Source organism: Narcine bancroftii, chromosome 10, assembly GCF_036971445.1.
Source record: "Narcine bancroftii isolate sNarBan1 chromosome 10, sNarBan1.hap1, whole genome shotgun sequence".
Lineage (NCBI taxonomy): Eukaryota > Metazoa > Chordata > Chondrichthyes > Torpediniformes > Narcinidae > Narcine > Narcine bancroftii.
The window spans coordinates 17,838,377-17,856,409 of record NC_091478.1 but is presented as its reverse complement, the minus strand read 5'-3'; the positions used below and the strand labels follow the sequence as shown (position 1 = coordinate 17,856,409).

At 39.8% G+C, this 18,033-nt stretch overlaps 1 long non-coding RNA gene across 1 annotated transcript in view; it reads right to left on the bottom strand.

The window, feature by feature from the left end:
- Positions 1-1,141: 1,141 nt before the first annotated feature.
- The window catches only part of LOC138743899 (uncharacterized), a 116,702-nt gene continuing 99,810 nt past the window's right edge, over positions 1,142-18,033 (bottom strand). The window contains exons 6-7 of the long non-coding RNA XR_011345103.1: positions 9,140-9,526; positions 1,142-1,617 (exon numbers count right to left, since the gene is read on the bottom strand). This is a non-coding gene — a long non-coding RNA (uncharacterized lncRNA). The remainder of the gene's footprint in view (positions 1,618-9,139; positions 9,527-18,033) is intronic.

Here is an 18,033-nt window from a genome sequence, read left to right as displayed (position 1 = left end):
ATTTCCTTCCAAAAGCAGAGTAGTTACAAGAATAATTTGATACATACTAATCTTACACTATTTCAAAGAATTTCATTTTCCCCCATTTGAAATATAAGTATTTATAACAAGCATTGTTTTGGTGACTTACCCTGTTCATTGATGCATATTTCTCTACAGCAGTCAGGAAATCAAACAGTGCCAAGTTGCTGAAGTTTTCCTTGACAAAGACTGCACTGAGAACATCTTGTAACATTGAGGCTTAAGGGTTATGAATTATATTAAAAACATTTTCATTAATAAAGAGAATTTGAACATAGTAATTGAGAAAACGTTGAATTGAGTAAAGCATATTTAAGTGGGAGTTTTTAGTAAACCCAGATTTTGTTTGCATTTCCCAATAAAACAGTTCCCAGAATAAATTGGAGAAACCCAGGGATTTCTGTGAATGCAATCACAAGTCCTTAAATTGCAGTTAGTGGTTGGACTGTATACTGACACGAGACCTCATGGAATCAACTGATGGAGATTGAATAGGAATGGGACTAATCTGAAGATAGCAGATCTGTCTTGATGAAGGGTTTTGATTTGAAACATTGACAATTCCTTCCTCGTGCCCCCTCGTCATCCCCCGCTGATGCTGCTCAACCTGTTGAGTTCCTTGAGCAGGCCACTCAAACCACAGTTGTTGAGCTGTGAGAACACGCAGCACTTGAATTTGGGCCCCTTTAGCATTTAGGCCTCAAGCCATCATTCATTCTTTCATTGAAGCATTAAAAAAATCAACATGGCAGAGGGCTCTACCAACCCCTGCTGCATGACATTAAATCTTTATGGCAAGGTGCTAGAGAACGGGACCATGTCCCTCAGCTAGGGAGCTACTTCTCAAGAAAGGCAGACACTGCTGATCAAACTCACCGTTGCCCTCAATGCACCTACGCATGTTTTGGTCAATTGAAGAAAAGGGTGCAGTAGATTGAGACCTCAGACCTGGACAGAACTGGGTAGCAGTGATCCCTGCTCTTCTATAAGGTTCTAAGATTTGGACTATATCTGTTGGACATCTTAATGAATGCAAAAGATAATATTAATATGATCTCAAGAAATCTTCCAAAATCACTGGAAGGGTAAGTGAATCAATGTCAATATCTTCTCGCAGGCCAACTCCCATAGCACTGAAGCTATTTGATCTTAATTAGCTTCAGTGGGGCAGAACAAAACAGTCACACTATTCAAAGCTTGGTCACAAAACAAAATTACCAGTAATACTAACAAGACTCAGTGATGTATTCAAAGCATCCTTGTATAAAGTGCACCATTTTTCAAGATTCTTTTATTGACATGCAATAGTACAGAACATGTAACATTACACGAAATTGCCATCTGCCTGCCGTAAGGCGCCCCTTACTGTACAAAAGAAAGAGAAACCAAAGAGAGTCCCTCAGAGTCACTGAGCGTCTATGGATGCATCTCCAGCAGTCTTACAACCACCGATAACCTGAGCTCCAGATCCAAGCCTCTGACATGATCAGGAAGCCTTCAGCACCCGAGGTCCTTCGGGAGCCCTTCTTGCCTTCAGCACCCTCTTGAATCCCATGGGCCAGTCTCCATCCTTCTTTTGGCCCATGACCACTCAAACTAGAGGAGGAGCATTCAGGATGTTAGTGAGAACCTTGAGTGTATGCCCTGGCAGCACGCAGAAGTCCAGAGTCAACAAGATAAGGAGCACAGCTCCTCCTATTCTGAGCAACATTGGGGTTTCAGTGAGTGCAAACATTTAGACGGTTAGTGGTCTGACAGTGCTCTGACAATAGACTTCCCATGAAGTCCAAATGGGGCAGCTCAAATGGGAGTGGAACTAATTTTCAGAACTGCTGGGAATCTGATCAGCCTCCATCAAGTACACACCAGAGCCAAGGTCGTCTGAACTCAAGTGGTCGGGTGGCCTGGCCATGTGCTTTGACACCTCCTGCTCCTTCTATTGAAGCAAGCGTGGTTTCTACATTGGACTTATTAGCCATTTCTGTATTCAACATATGCAAGCAGGTCATCCTCGTCACAAGAGATTGCCTCACAGAAAAAGGTACAATTCCCCACTGTTATCAGTGGAATCCTGACTAATATCCTGTGCAAAGTTGGAACACATATCCTGGTCGAAGAAAGCCTGGACCTGGCATATGCAGGATCTCATCATTAATTTCAAGGTGAGAAGACTTTAACATGAGTTAAGTTTTAATAATCTTTTAATTATTTGTGTGCTTTTAAATGTTTTTAATTTTAATTATGGAACCATAGAATCATGGAGCAAAACACCTGAGCTCATCCCATTTGCCTTCACTTGGCCCATATCCCTGTTGTGACCATGTACAGTATCTATCTAAATATCTTTTATATGTTGTAATTCCACTCTCCTCCCTCTGAATGAAAAATATGGACCTCAGGTCGCCATTAAGGATTTCATAAATGGGAGCAGGAGTTGATCATCTGGCCTGTTGAATCTGCTCTGCATCTGGTCATGGACTCGGCTCCACCTACCCACCTGTTCCCCAAAGCTCTTATTCTTCAAAAAACTCTCTTTCTGTAACTTCAGTCCATTCAGTGAGGCAGCCTCCACCAGTTCCTTCGGTAGAGAATTCCGCAGATTCACCACTTTCTGGGAGAAGCAGTTCCTCCTTATTTCTGATTTAAATCTACTCGCATGACTCTTGAGGCTATGCCCCCTAGTTATGGTCCACCTGTCTGTGGAAAGTCTCCCTGTTTCTATCCTATCTATTCCTGTCACATTTATAGGTCCCTTTATGATCCTCCCTCATCCTTCTAATCATGGGGTGGCATGTTTGGTGTAGTGGTTAGCACAATGCTGTTACAGCACCAGCGATTGGGACTGGAATTCGAATCCCATGCAGTCTGTATGGAGTTGGTACGTACTCCCAATGACTGCATGGCCTTTCCTGGGGGCTCGTTTCCTCCCACTGTTTGAGACATTTTGGGAGTTGTAGGTTAATTAGGTGTAATTGGGCAGCACGGACTTGTGGGCAGAAATGTCTTGCTACTGTGCTGTATGTCTAAATTAAAGTTTAAAAATTTTAAATTTTAAAAATAATCTCAGGTTACTCGATCTTTCCTCATAAAATAACCCTTTAATTCAAACCTTTCCCTTCTCACCCTAAACCTATGCCCTCTAATTTTAAATTTCCTTATACTGAGATAAAGACTGACTATCCATCTTAGTTATGCCCCTTACAATTTTATAAACCTTGATAACATCACCCCTCAGCATCCTTCACCTGGGGAAAGTCATGCAAAATTATTCAGTCTCTCCTTTTAACAGAAGCCCTCCAGCCTTGGCAACATCCATCTGCACCCTCTCTAGCTTAATCACATCCTTCCAATAGTCTGGTGATCGGGACTGCAGAAGATACTCCAAGTGGTCTCACTAATGTCTTGTGCAGCTGTAACATGGCGTCCAAATTTCATACTCGAATATCCTGACCAATAAGCCAAGCATGTCACACACATTCTTCACTATTTTGTTTCAATGTGTCACCATTTTAAGGGAATAATATACTTGCACCCCAAGGTCTCCCTGATCTACAACATCCCCCCTCTCCATTGCACATTCCAACAACTGAACAATTGCAAGGGGAATCTGCATATTATACTTACATATGATAATAAACACACATTGAACTTCAGTAAAAACACAAACTGCTGGAGAAGGTCAGCAGGTCAAACTGTGCCCTTCATGTAGCAAAGGTAAAGATACATAACTGACGTTTTGGGCTTGTGATGACTACATCAGGGCCACCTCATGCACACGCGATGAACTTGTCAACTTCATCCACTTCGCGGCCAACTTCCACCCCGATCTCAAACTCGCCTGGTCCATCTCCGATAACACCCTCCCCTTCCTGGATCTCTCTGTCTCCATCTTGGGAGACAAGCTTTCCTCCGACATATACTACAAACCCTCAAACTCCCGCAACTACCTGGACTACACTTTCTCACACCCTGTCCCCTGAAGGATTCCATCCCCTTCTCCCTCCACCACATCTGTTCCAAGGATGAGGTCTTCCAGTTCAGATCTTCCAAAATATCTGCCTTTTTCCACAAACATGGCTTCCCCTCCACCACTATCAGCTCGGCCCTCACCCGCATCTCTTCCATTTTTCACTCCTCTGCCCTGTCCTCCTCTGCAACAAACACAGAATCCCCCTCACCCTCACCTACCACCCCACCAGCTTCCGCATCCAACACATCTGTCGAAATTTCCGGCATTTACTTCAGGATCCCTCCACCAGACACATTTTTCCTTCTCCTCCCCTCTCGGCCTTCCATAGGGACTGCTCCCTCTGTGATTCCCTCATCAACTCATCCCTCCCCACCCCTCACACCCCCCCCCCAGCACCTTCCCCTGTGCCCATAGGAGGTGGCACACCTGCGCCCATACCTCCTCCCTCACCACATTCTGGGGCCCTAAACAGCCCTTTTGAGTGAAACAACACTTCACTTGTATTTCCAGAGGACTTATTTATTGCATGCAATGCTTCCTTTGTGGCATTCTCTAATTCAGAGAAAACAGTCGCTGACTGGGAATCACTTCGCTCAGCAGATCCGCTCTGTTCGCAACAACAGTGACCTCCCAGTAGCCAACCACTTCAATTCCGAGTCACAATCCCACACTCACATGTCTGTCCATGGCCATTCCCACCCAGACCACCTGCAAATTAGTGGAAAAACATTTGGGCACTCTCCTGCCAAATGGCATGAACATTGACGTTACTGCCTTCCACGAAACCTGCTCACCCTTTCTTTCCCCTCCCCTTTCCTGTTTTTCCAGTTCTCTTACTCACCCAGCCATCCCTCCTCCCCCTCACTGCTGCTGTCCCCTCCCTCCTTTCTCCTTCTATCAGCTCCTGCCTTTGCAACTTTCCCCCCCCCCCCCACTCTTTTGTTTAGACGCCTGCCGACACTTTCTCATACTTTGATGAAGGGCTCAAGCCCGAATCATCAGTTCTGTATCTTTACCTTTGCTACATAAAGGACAATGTTTGACCTGTTGAGCTTCTCCAGCACTTTGTGTTTTTGCTTCAACCACGGTGTCTACAGATTTTTGTTCAACACTGTGGAAACCTCAACAGGTTATGAATGCTAAGGGAAGAAACAGTTTGATTGAAATAATCTCTTTCCCCTCAACTAAGGCCTTGAGCAACCATTTCTCCAGGAGGGCAGATATAACATAGAAAGGGGCTGATTCATAACAGTATGATTCATGACAGGAAATGCCCCATGAACTTTCTGCAATTGCCTAGTTCAATCCAGAAGAAGGGTCATTGCATTCCACTCTAGGCAGTATTAATTTTCATAAACAGTGCAGAAAAATTAAGGAAAACATCTGATTTCCTGGGCCATCATGCTTTATTGCTTTAGCACTTCTCGACAAACCAGTACTGAAAGAGTACCATTTCTTTTGGCTGGGGACTATTTTGGACACTGCGCATTATCACAGAATACTGGAAAAGTCCCTTTTTTTATGTGTACACATTTGTCTTTAGAGATCTGGCCTATTGCATGCTTTGGTTATTCAGAACACTCCTCACAAGAATAAACTTTCTGAGGAACTCAGCAAGGATGAGAAGGTGCCCACTGATAATTATTTGTGTCCTCAATAAGCAGTTCACCTCTAAATGTCACCAATCCTTATGATGTTCCAGATTGACATTTAACATCAGCATTTGCGAATTTACCCCTTAGTTTGTAGCTTCAAACAGTGGAGAAAGCTACTAAACTACAGAAAGAAGAAACTCATCACATCATGCAACAGACCACAGAAATCTACTAAAAAGATATGGTCCATTGCATTCCTTTTCATTGTGTTTGGCAGTCAATACAGTTTCAGTTTTGTTCAGAAACACATTCTTTCCAATGAAAAACCAAAATAAAACCACCATTTTTTGTGACATCAACAGAGAAGATGAATGAAAGAGATGAGGTGAGGAATGAGAGAAAAAGAGAAGAAAAGTGAGAGGTGAAGGCCATTGCTGCATAAATGTTCCTCAACTTTCCCTCCAATGATATACCTCATCTTTACACGGTGTCTCTACTAATGCCCCGTTCAAATGCCTGTCAATTCCTCAATTAATTGGATATATGTAAATTAATTAATTAAATATTTATTTTACATTTCATTACCATCAAAGTGATTGTTAACTTATTAAACAGACATGGTCAACATGAATGCAATTTTACTGGGATTTTCTCTCTTGATTTGAACCGCTGGTATGTCTTTACCCAGTAAGAATCCAAAACTGGAATTTATAATCTGTGATATTATTTTAGTTTATGTCTTCCATATCAAATTTCACAGAGTGCTATTTTAACAGAGGTGTTAAGTCATTTAATTGAAACAAATTAACGCCCAGCTCAAGTAGTTGACAAAGTAACTTGACATGAATGCTTTCATGTCAGATACCATCTCAAACAATAATTCCCAACCTGCACATCAACACCTGAATATTGTGGCACAACAAATTAGCTGCTTAAAACAAGAGAAAAAGTTGCACCATTATCTAAAATGATAATCTAGAACAATTTGCCTTTCACATTCCCTCCCTGTTATTTTTGTTTCTAATGTTGTAATCCTAACAATGGAGAATGCATTAATCCCTTTTGTTGGAAGCTACACTTGAGCTTTAAGCTTACATCTGATCAGATAGAAGAGATTTAATTAGAGTTAAACCTCTTTAAAGATTCATGGGTTTCTCCTCCCCTTGTTTCAAAAAAAAAGCACACGTCCAATTAAGCAACAGTGTGATCCTTGCAATGAACAGTAAAAGACACAAGAAAACAAATAACTGTTTGTATAGATTATAGGCAGTTGTTTACTGGCAAGAAAATAAAGGGATTAGATGCCCCATCATTTTAGCAAGATGTGACAAAGGGATGTCTTATAAAACTTCAGAGTTATTTCACTGATTAAATTGGCCTCGCATTTTCTTCATATGTCACAGGTCCAGAGCAGATTTTGTTCTTGCATCGGATAAAGAAAAGGCATGATATTTTCTGATTAAACCAACCAACAGGAAAGGAGGACATGGATTAATCAGCTTCCGCAAACAAAAAAAAAAGTTTATCTGAATCTGGCAGTTCAATGATCTGTTCACAATGCTAAGGAGAACAGGCTTGCAAAATAAAAATCTGGGGCAAAAAAATTGCTTTGGAAATTCTGGTTTTGCATGTTTACAAGTATAAAGCAATTTGAATGCTAATTGACTAATAATTTCCCAATATAAATACTTCACTCCACTGACTCCATTGTTCTATTGGAATTTTGTTTGTGTTAATATGTGGCCTTTAACTTCTGCATCCCTCAACATATTGTGAAGTTTTCACAAGGGAAATCATGTGAAAAATGTGAAATATTATATTTGGAAAGTAAGGCTGGAAAAAAGAAATACAAATGAAACAAGGCATTTAAAGATGGTCAGTTAAGTCGATAACATCATTAAAAAAAAATCAGAATCCTTGATTTTGTATTGAGAGGCAATAACAGTGCTATTTTAATTTTTAAATTTAGACATACACCATGGAAAATTGCCCTTTCGGCTCATGCTGCCCAATTGCACCACCTGAAACCCTGGCACGTTTTGAAAGGTGGGAAGAAACTGGAGCATCCGGAGGAAACCCACACAGACACAGGGAGAATGTACAATCTCCTTACAGAACAGCGCCAGATTCGAATCCAGGTCACTGGCGCTGTAACAAAGTTGCGCTGACTGCTATGCCAAATGTGCCACTCCTATTTAATATAAAAATAGCAATCCATGGTATGTCTTATAAAAACAGAGCTTAAGTTTAAGAACAATACATTGAGAGAGGAAGGTTTGTTCTTTAAAAGAACTTTAAAAAACTGCCTTAATGTAGAGAAGAAGGCAATAGAAGTTTGGAAGAGAATTCCAGAGTCCAGGCAGAAGCGACTGCAAAAGGTTAGCAAAAGTGGCGTAAGGATTATACAAGAGAGTAGGGTAAAAGAAATAGAGTTTGAGTGGTGGTGATGGATTACAAATAACATGGAAATTACAATTCAAAAGTATGCCAGTTAATCTAAACACACAAATACAAAAAGGCGATACAAAACATATAGTGTGCAATATAGAAAAGATATCAAAGGAATGAGAGATTTGCTGTTTGCATTAATGAGGAAGTTACCAAGGATGACATGTTATAGTTGTAAAGAGAACCTTAAAGAATTTTAAAATGTTTATCTTCCCAATATTTAATTCTCTCTTGGGAGAAACTGGCTGAAAATTTATTGGCATCTGTAGAGCCCCCCTCCCCTCTCCTTTCCACTGTCCTACTTCCTGTTTTGTAAAAAAAATATGATTCTAAAACTGAACAGGAACAGTTCAATCTCACCAGAGAAATATTTATCAAACTAATAATCTTTTGGAGTAATTCCACAATAATTTGAAGCTGTGGCCTCTTTAAATTTGGCCCATATGGTCCAAATGATTAAAGCAGAAGCTCTATTATCAGCAACATGTTATAAAAATTAAATTTAGAAGGTACAGAATTGATTTGGATTTGGAATTGACTGGCTCATGGAAGACAGAGGATAGTGGAAGATGGCTGGCTGTTATTCGGGCTGAAGGCCAGTGGCCAATGGCATTCTGCAGCAATTGGTATATGATTCCTTTTTGCTTCTACTATACATGTACATAAATTACATGGATAATAAAGTAGATAGGTGCATTAGTTAATTTGCAAATGATACAAAGATTGGTGAAGTTGTGGACAGTGTCGAGGGCTATCAAAGAATACAAGATATGGATCTGTTACAGATACGGGCAGAGAAATGGCAGAGGGTATTTATTCTGGAGCAGAATGAGCATTTTGAGTGGTCAAATATAAGGGAAAAGCATACAATTCATAGAGGGCGCTTAATGGGGTCCAGATCCGTAACTCTGTGAAAGCAGTCAAGTAGATAAGGTGGGAAACAAGGTGCATGGCATGCTGCCTTCATTGGCCAGAGCATTGAGCATAAGAGTAAGGGAGCCATGTTACAGCAATATAGGACTTTGCTCAGGCTCCACTGAGTATTGTGTGCAATTGTGGTCAGTCCATTACAGGAAAGATATAAAGTATATAGAAAGGGGCTTACCAGGATGTAGTCTAGTTTAGAGAGTCGTTGTCGTGGCTATCCTTTGTAGTCGAGAACGATGGCCTTCGTTTCGTTGATCCACAGAGTGAAGACACCTGTATTGTATTTGTTTAACTTTACACTCCAAGAAGCCCACAATACTTCACAAATCAACCAACTAATTCCAATGGCATGAAAACCATGATGATGGATTTGTTGCGGCCTTCATCCACCTTCGCAGCCCTTGAGTTCAGAATAACTTCATCTGTCTTGGTTGGATTGTTTTTTGTCAGGGATCATACCCTTGATCTTACCACCATGGATGACCCTTCCAAGTGCATAGCTTCAGACGGCATCACTCTCAGGATCGCAGGAACACAAGCTTCTCCACCATGACAGGATGACAATCTAGGGAGAAGTGTTTAGAGCGCATGAGTAATGGGGAGAAGTTAGACCAATCCAAGTTGTTTTTGCTGGAGCATCAGAAGCTGAGGCTGGTCTTCTGAGGATTATGAGAGGCACTGATAGGATAGATGGTCAGAATGTTTCTTTTCCCAAGGTAAAAGTGTCCCATACTAGAGGATACAAGTTCAAGGTGAGAGGGAAAATTTTAAAGGAGATGTGCAGGGCAACATTTTTGAAAGAAAGAATAGTAGGTGTTTAGAATTTACTGCCAGGAGTAGTGGTGGAAGCAGATATGATTGTAGCTTTTAAAAGATTCCTTAATAGACACAGGAATATGTATCTAGCATCAGAGTTTTAGTTCCCTGCATACTCCCTCATCACCTCGTTCTCTTCTACTCTCCCACCTGTAACCACATATTATCTCATACCTATTAGCTATTGTTCCTCCTTCTCCTCCCCCTTCCCCTTCATCACCCCCCCCCCCCCCCTCACCTTTCTCTCCCATCTTTTTATTCAGGCATCTTCCTGACTTTTGGCACCAGGGTTCAAGATTGAAACATTGTTTGCCATTTACTTCCTGGGGATGCTGAGTGACCTGCTGAGTTTCTCCAACATTTTTGTGAACTGTGGAATTTTAGTTTAATGTGGGCATCATGATCAGTGCAGATGCCATGGACTGAAAGTTCTGTTTAGTGCTGTTCTGTTCTATGTTCTATCTTATATTGTAAGCATTTTATTTGATTAAAATAGCTGGAAGATAACAAACTGAAATACATCACTGCTTGGTTTTACTCATACGATTATAACAATTTCAATCTATATGTTACCTTTACTACTACAAACTTTTCACACAGAAAAGTCCAGAGCCTGGACCTGTAGACCATGAAGGCGTAATTACATTTGGACTTGACTAAGAAGTTAGAATTTGTGGAGTGTAGATTACCTAGGTATAGAACTGGAGGAAATAACAGAGATAAGGATGAGCAAGGCCAATAAATGATTTGAATTTTAAATGGAAACAGCCTGAATCGAATGTTAAAAGTCCATCAGTTCCACTAAGTTGGTTTTTGCTTCCATTACCTGTCCAAAGGTTTGAGAGTCTTGTGCAAGCATATGCATATACAGAGTTTTGAACTTCCATATAGCTAATTACAATTGTTGTACCAATTGTTATTAGATGTTGGGAGTCCTCGGGGCGGGGTCTGCAACTGGGGATGGCAAGATAATAGGTAAAGAAATAAAAGTGCAGGGGAGATGTAGAAAGGAATTCTGGTGTAACGTTATAAAATTGTTTAACTCAGTACTATCCAGAAGGTTGTAAAGGTGTTGCTCTTCATATTACATTTCATGAGAAGAGTGTTGAAGGTGAGAGACAAAGAGGTCAAAGTGTGATTCTGTCAGAGGATCAAAGTGATAAAATCAAATGTAAGTTGCTCTTAATCTTAGCCATTATGTTTGAACCTTGGCAGGATTAGGTGACCTAATCCTGGTTTCAAACACAAATGCTAACACACCACAATTCCCATTTTGGAAATGTAATGGACAGACGGAGTTAAACTGAACTTTCAGGATCCTACCCATCTCATCTATGGTAGCACATGATTAACTGAAAGATGCAAACTATTAATGTTGTGACTGATATAGACTAACTTACCTTTAGAAGTTAGATGGGAGAGATTCATCAATTTTTCATTTAAAATGAAAAATACTGTGTAAAATTATGTTTTGTACAAAAGTTGACAATTTCTAAATACTTACTGTATGACAATAAAGGAAACAGATCTTGACTGTTTTATATGGGAAAAAAAGCTGTTCAGCAATATTCATTTGAATTGTCCATGTCTCCAATACATTGAACGAAGTAAACTGCCCTCATTTTAGTCTGTCTCTCTCTATCTTGGGAATTCTATAGCACCTCATCAAAATGCCCATTATTTTCACCATCCAACATGACTCCAGCTATCTCTTATGGAGATGCTTTCTCATGGTGGGCAACTCTAGGATATGCACATTTGCACAAATAGAACACAAATAAGGTTCTATTTGCCAAATAAGTATCTATTTGCCAAATAAGTATCTATTTGCCTGTGGATCGAGTACCTGAACAGAAAGAGTTGGCTCACTGATAGGTTTGGTTTCACCTTTCCACATAAGATTGGGTGTAAGGTATTCAATAATGGAAGACTGCGGTTCTATAAGAAGGGATATTATTACAATGTAAATCACAGGTCCGATCTGTTAGGAGGACAAAATATCTGCATGTTTTCATCAACACCAGAAAATTAAGGTACATTTTGGTATGTGATGTTAGATTTCAGTTTGAGATAGGAACAATGTCACCAAATGGTCCTGGCCAAGGCCTAGTCATTTTGAGGTGTGGAATTTTATTCATATGCCCCTGGGGAAGACATGGTGCTGAGTTCACCCAGTGCTGCATCTCATCAACAGCAGAAGTTGTGGAGGTCTTGGCTGATACAGCACACTGGTAAGGTCCAATCTCCTTTGAGGTTAAGTTTGGAGGCACAAGTTGGTTTTGATCCTGAAGTGATTTTGGACAAGCTTTTTATTTTTGGAAGCAGGTGTAGGGTACCTTTGCTGTTCTTGGACTGCTTCCAAAAAAAAATCACTTCCCTTGTACATATTGTGAGTGAATTTTCAATGCTTGGTTGTTGTGGACAGAGTCCATGAACTCCAGAAGAAAACTTTAATTGGTGGGGACCCTAGAATAATATATCAGAGAAACGGGCCCTTCGCCCACTATGTCCATGTTGACCATCGAGTTTAAATCTGCACTAATCCCACTTACCAAACTTCTAAGTTTTGACAATTCAAGTGCGTGTCTAAATATTTACAAGTTGTGAGGATCCCTACCTCCACTACCAATTCAAGTATTATGTTCCAGATTCAACCCAGATTCCAAACTTATGCAAATCCCCTCTGTTTATTCTTCACCCTAAACATATGCTATGGGGAAGATCTTCCTCCCATCTACCACATCTATGCCCCTCCGAAAATTGCAGGCTTCCATCAGGCCCTTCCATAGCCTGCTCTTCTCCAAGGAAAACAAACCCAGCCTATCCAGTCCCTCTTTCTCATTGGAAGTGCTCAAATCTGGTGAATCTTCTCTATACCCTCATCATGTATTTCTTATAATGTGATGACCTGACATGTACACAATATCCTCCCTTGGGCCAAACTAATACCTTATCAAGTACTATAACCTTCCTGCTCTTATATTCTATGTCCCAGTAACGTCCTATCTGTTTATGCTTTTTAGGCTTGCTTATAAATATCTGAAAAGATTCTCTGATTTCCAGTTGTTAAATACACATTTCTTGGATAGGAATTTGGTCCTCGATGAATGAAAATCACCCATTTTATTATTGCGACCATAGTTGTAACAGAGGACCATGCAGTATGATATTTAAAGGACAATATTGTACAGTATACAGTAGTAAATCTAAAATCTAAGCAGTCTAAAATTGGTAAATAATTTTCTTTCATGTATTTTGTTGCACAGTAGAGATTATAATGATAATGTAAAACTGAAATCCTAATAGGGCTGCAAAATCTCTGGGTCTCCTAGCTGAATGACAGTGCCCAGATTGGCTGTTTACTAGCCATAATTTTTTGCTGATTTACTGCCAGGCTATAAAGACTAATGCATGAAATACTGCAAGAATATGAAATTGAAATTAATGGTTGACAATTCTTTTTGTGCCGTAGTTTTCTTCAAGTATGTAGTATATTTAGAATCAATTGAAAGATGCCTGGAAGTAAAACATTTTTGACTTTGCACCAGTTACATGAGAAATTTATAATTTTAGCTATAAAACTTACTATTGTCCGTAAACAATACTCCAATAATTTTATTTCTAGTACCCAGTTATCAGAGGTCCATTTCATCTTTTTTTAATCAAAGTTTTCAATGCTTTCCTGCATAATCAATGGATGGGCTTAGATTTACTATTGATTGTTTCTTCTAGACCATACGCTGAGGTAGTATCTATCATGGAATCTACAACTGGAAGGCTAAGTGGGCTAACGGCTTCCCTGGGGATATGGAAAACATATGTACAGGTTTTGTAATGGCCCATATTGGATCTTGGCCATGCTGAGAGGGTAAGAATGGGAGAAGAGCTGATTGTCTGTTTGGTCTCCCAATACAAACACTTAAATTTGACTTGAATGCGCTTTCTTTGTGTCTCTCTACCCAATATCAGACTGACCATGGTGATGACATTGCGTTTCTTTAATTTTCTGTTTGATGTGGGATCCACGTAACAAGTATTAAGGAATTTCTGCTTCAGATCCCTGAAACCTTGACTCAACATTTTTATTGCTGGAAAATAACTACCTAGCACGTTAGCTCATTTTGACAATCTTTGCAAACTGGAGTTTTAGAGTATGACAAAGCTCATCAGAGATTGCTTTAAACAAAATGAAAGAAACACGAGCATTAATATTGGCCATTTCATGTCTTTGAGCATCCTCAAGGACTGACATTTTCTGAGGATATGTCCTGGGGACTTCATGTCGAGGCAATCATGAAGGTGGCTCACCAGCAGTAGCACTTCCTGCCACCAAAGACTCTTGAACATTTCTGCAGCTGTATCGTGGAGAAGATTCTGTCCAGTTTCACCACTGTCTGGTATGGAGGTGCCAATCAACAGGATGGGAAAAAAACTCCAGAGAGTTGTTAACTCAGTCAGAAACATCACATTGCACCAGCTTTCACTCTATTGAAGACATCTTCAAGAGACAGTGTCTTAAGAAAGATGCCTCTATCCTCAAGGGCTCCCAGCACCCAGGCCATGCCCTCCTCACACTGCTATCATCAGGAAAAAAGGTATAGAAGCCTGAAGATGAGCACTCAATGGCACAAGGACAGCTTCTTCCCCCTCTGCTTTCATATTTCTGAATGGACAATGAACCACAGACACTGCCTCACTTTATCCTATTTTCTTCCACTATTTATTTATTTTTGAAATGTGATTTATATCAACATTCGCACTGTGACGCTGCCACAAAACAACACATTTCATGACATGTTCATGATAATAAATTCTGGTTCTGATTCAGACTGGGAGAGTTTACAGATTTGCAGGTGGGTTACCTGAGTTTCAGTTATCCCATTTTGTGAGTGAGGCTCTCTCTCTCTCTCTTTCTCTCTCTCTTGCTCTCTCTCTCAGACATGATTTGCAACTCAATTTTATATTCTTGGAATATTTCATGTATTAGTCTCTATTCATGTACTAGTCTTTATAGTATGTTGTCATCCACTGTTCATGCATGACCATTCCAGAAGAGATCACTGGATCGCTGTTAGAAGTATCATCACATTTTTCTATTCAGTCAATAGATAATAAGGTCGATTATAATGATAAAACCATTGCCTTCTCTGAGGTCAGTGTTCTCAGTATCGACTAGGAATCTAAAGCCTTACAAGAGCTTGGCCTTTGCTATTATCTACTGATCCAATGTTATATGCCACACATTACAGATGGCAATAATAATACATTTCTCTGACATTTCTCTGTTGGTCCCTTAACAGTGTTGGTGACTTGAATTAAGTTGGATAACATCACTATTAAAGAAGTGTGGAGAACATTGTGTGAATGAATTATGCTTTCGTCCATTATAATCATTGGGCTGCATTTGATACCTTTATAATTATAGTTGTCATACAATCGACAATCTAAAAGTAAAATAAAGGTGTTAGTTTCAAATTAATTGAAGAATCATGGAAATGTGGTTTATTGCATTTATAATTGAATAATTTACAGGATAAATTTAGCAATCCTCTTCTCTCATCAGAAGGTCTCACTAGTTGGTAACACAAGTTGCAATGGAGCTACAACAAGTCATACCAACTCTCCAGTTCTCTGATTATGTTGAACAGACCAAAGTGCTGGAGAAAATCAGTCTGCAGCATTCTTTATGGCAAATAGACATAACCAAGAGTTCAGGCCTGAAACATTGCCATAACCCAATCTTTGCTATAAAGAACACTGTGGCCTGCTGAGTTTCTCCAGCATTTCTGTGTATTAAACTCCAATCACAGCATCTGCAGAATTTCTTGTTTAATTTCCTGATTATGTACCTGGTACTGGGATCATGGGATTGCTAAACTAAACTTGGTATTGAAATTTGATATTAATTTAAGAGTTCCTGAATATCTCAAAGATTTAAAGTTTTTAATACATTGCTTAGTATTCTCCAACAGAAATTATTGTACCTACTCATTAAAATAAAAATTTGGATGCTAATTATGGTCTGATCACTGTTAACAGGTCGCCAGCACATTTTAGAAATGGATATAGAATTCAGTCATAGGTGAATGAGTGATGGACAGATTTTTGACTGCAACATTTATTGCTCTTAAAGAGAAAAAAATGAGAAAAAAAAAGTAATGGAATACTTCCTCACAGTTCTTAATTAATTCAATCTCAATAGGTGTCCATTTTTTTCATAAAGAGTGCAACTCCTGGAACCAGGCCAGAATAGAAGCATCTGTCCAGTCTTATGGTATTAAAAGCCTGTTGTTCTACAACTCCAGCCTTTTGGTGTAATTGATAGTGTATCATGACCATTTTTCTCAAGAAAAATATGTCCGTAACAATTGGGTCCAGAACAGTGGTTCGCAACCTTACCTTCCCACTCACATTCTACCTTAAGCCATCCCTTACTAATCACAGAGCACTTATGGCCTAGGGATTGATTAAAATGAAATGCAAGTTTAGGGGGCAGTTGAAAACCACTGGTCTAAAAGGACATTAGAAGGAGAATGGGCCAGAGAGTGGATGATGAAGTTTAATGCAGACAAGAGTGAGGTATTGCATTTTGGAAGAGCAAATCAAGAAAGGATGTTCACTGTAAATGGTAGGGCACTGAGGAGTGTGGAGGAGCAAAGAGACATGGGGTACATTGTTCCCTGAAGGTGGCGTCACAGGTCGACAAGGTTGTAAGGAAAGCTTTTGGCATCTTGGCCTTTAAAAACCAAAGTACTGAGTATTGGAGTTGGGATGTTATGTTGAAGTTATATAAGATATTGATGAGGCCAAATTTGGAATATTGTGTCCAGTTCTGGTTGCCTAGCTACAGGAAGGAGATCAAAATGATTGAAAGCGTGCAGAGAAGATTTACTAGGATGTTGCTGGGTCTTCAAGAGTTGACTTACAGGGAGAGATTAAACAGGTTAGGACTTCATTCCTTGGAATGAAGAAGAAAAAGGGGAGATTTGATATACAAAATTATGAGGGGTATAGACAGAGTAAATGCAAATAGGCTCTTTCCACTGAGATTAAGAGAGAGAAATATGAGAGGACATGGCTTTAGGATGAAAGGAGAAAGGTTTAGGGGGAACATTAGGGGGAACTTCTTCACTCAGATGTGGTGAATGTGGGCTCGATCTCGTGTTTTAAGAATAAATTGGATAGATGGATGGGAGAGGTCTGGAGGGTTATGGAATTGGATCAGGTTATTGGGACCAGCTGAACAATGGTCAGCACAAACCAGAAGGGCTGAATGGCCTGTTTTCTGTGCTGTAGCATTCTGTGGTTCTATGGAAATGAAGAATTTATATAGACTCAGTTAGCAAAGCCAGTGCAGCAAATAATTTAAGTGAGTTTATCCAATAAGATAATGTCTTTTAGAGGGAAAAATGCAGCTAGGCACAAAAAAACCCCAAATTAGGCATAATTAAGGCTGACTAGAAAAGAACAAAACACTTTTATTGAGCTCAATTTTCATGCCCTGTCCCAAAAAATTTTGATGTCATGTTCACAGAGCTATTTGTTATCTTTAAAAATATCATCTGTGTTTGTATTCTGTGTGGCCAATTTCATTGGCATAAGAAGAGCATTATGTTTCATCTTAACATCATTTTTAAAAGACCCATAAAGAAACAACCTTCAGTTGTAATGTCACCAGAAGAGGGATGTTGGCAAACACTCAGTTTTGCAAAGTGTGACTCCATTGATCCAATGGAAGTTCTTGCTTCCATTTAAATTAACAACTGCCACCTAGCCAACCAGCCCTTAAAGGGAAATGCAATATTAAAACACCACTCTTCCAGATACTGGAGAGCATTTCCAATAATAGAGAGCAAGGCCTATTGTGAAACAGTTTGAGATGCCTGTCATTTTATTGATCTTGAAATATGATATAAAAGTATTACAAACATCCAAACCTGCAGCAAGTTGTCTGTACCCTGCTGAGGGCACATTATCAATGGTAATTTGTAGGCAACCTTGCCTTGAAATCTTCTGAGCTCCCTCATCTTTTGTATCCTGGCAGACCACAAATTCCATATCCACATGCTACAGAATTGGTGCCAGAGTTCAACTGCATCTCAAATAAGAGTGTCCGCAGGCCAGTAAAACATACAGTTTTGCTACCTACTGATCAGAGGATTCCTTGATCTTAACAGATGTCAAGCACAACAGGCAGCTAAGCCTTCAAATCATGAACCAGAAGAGCAAGCCAGTGTTATGTAATCTGAGTGTGTG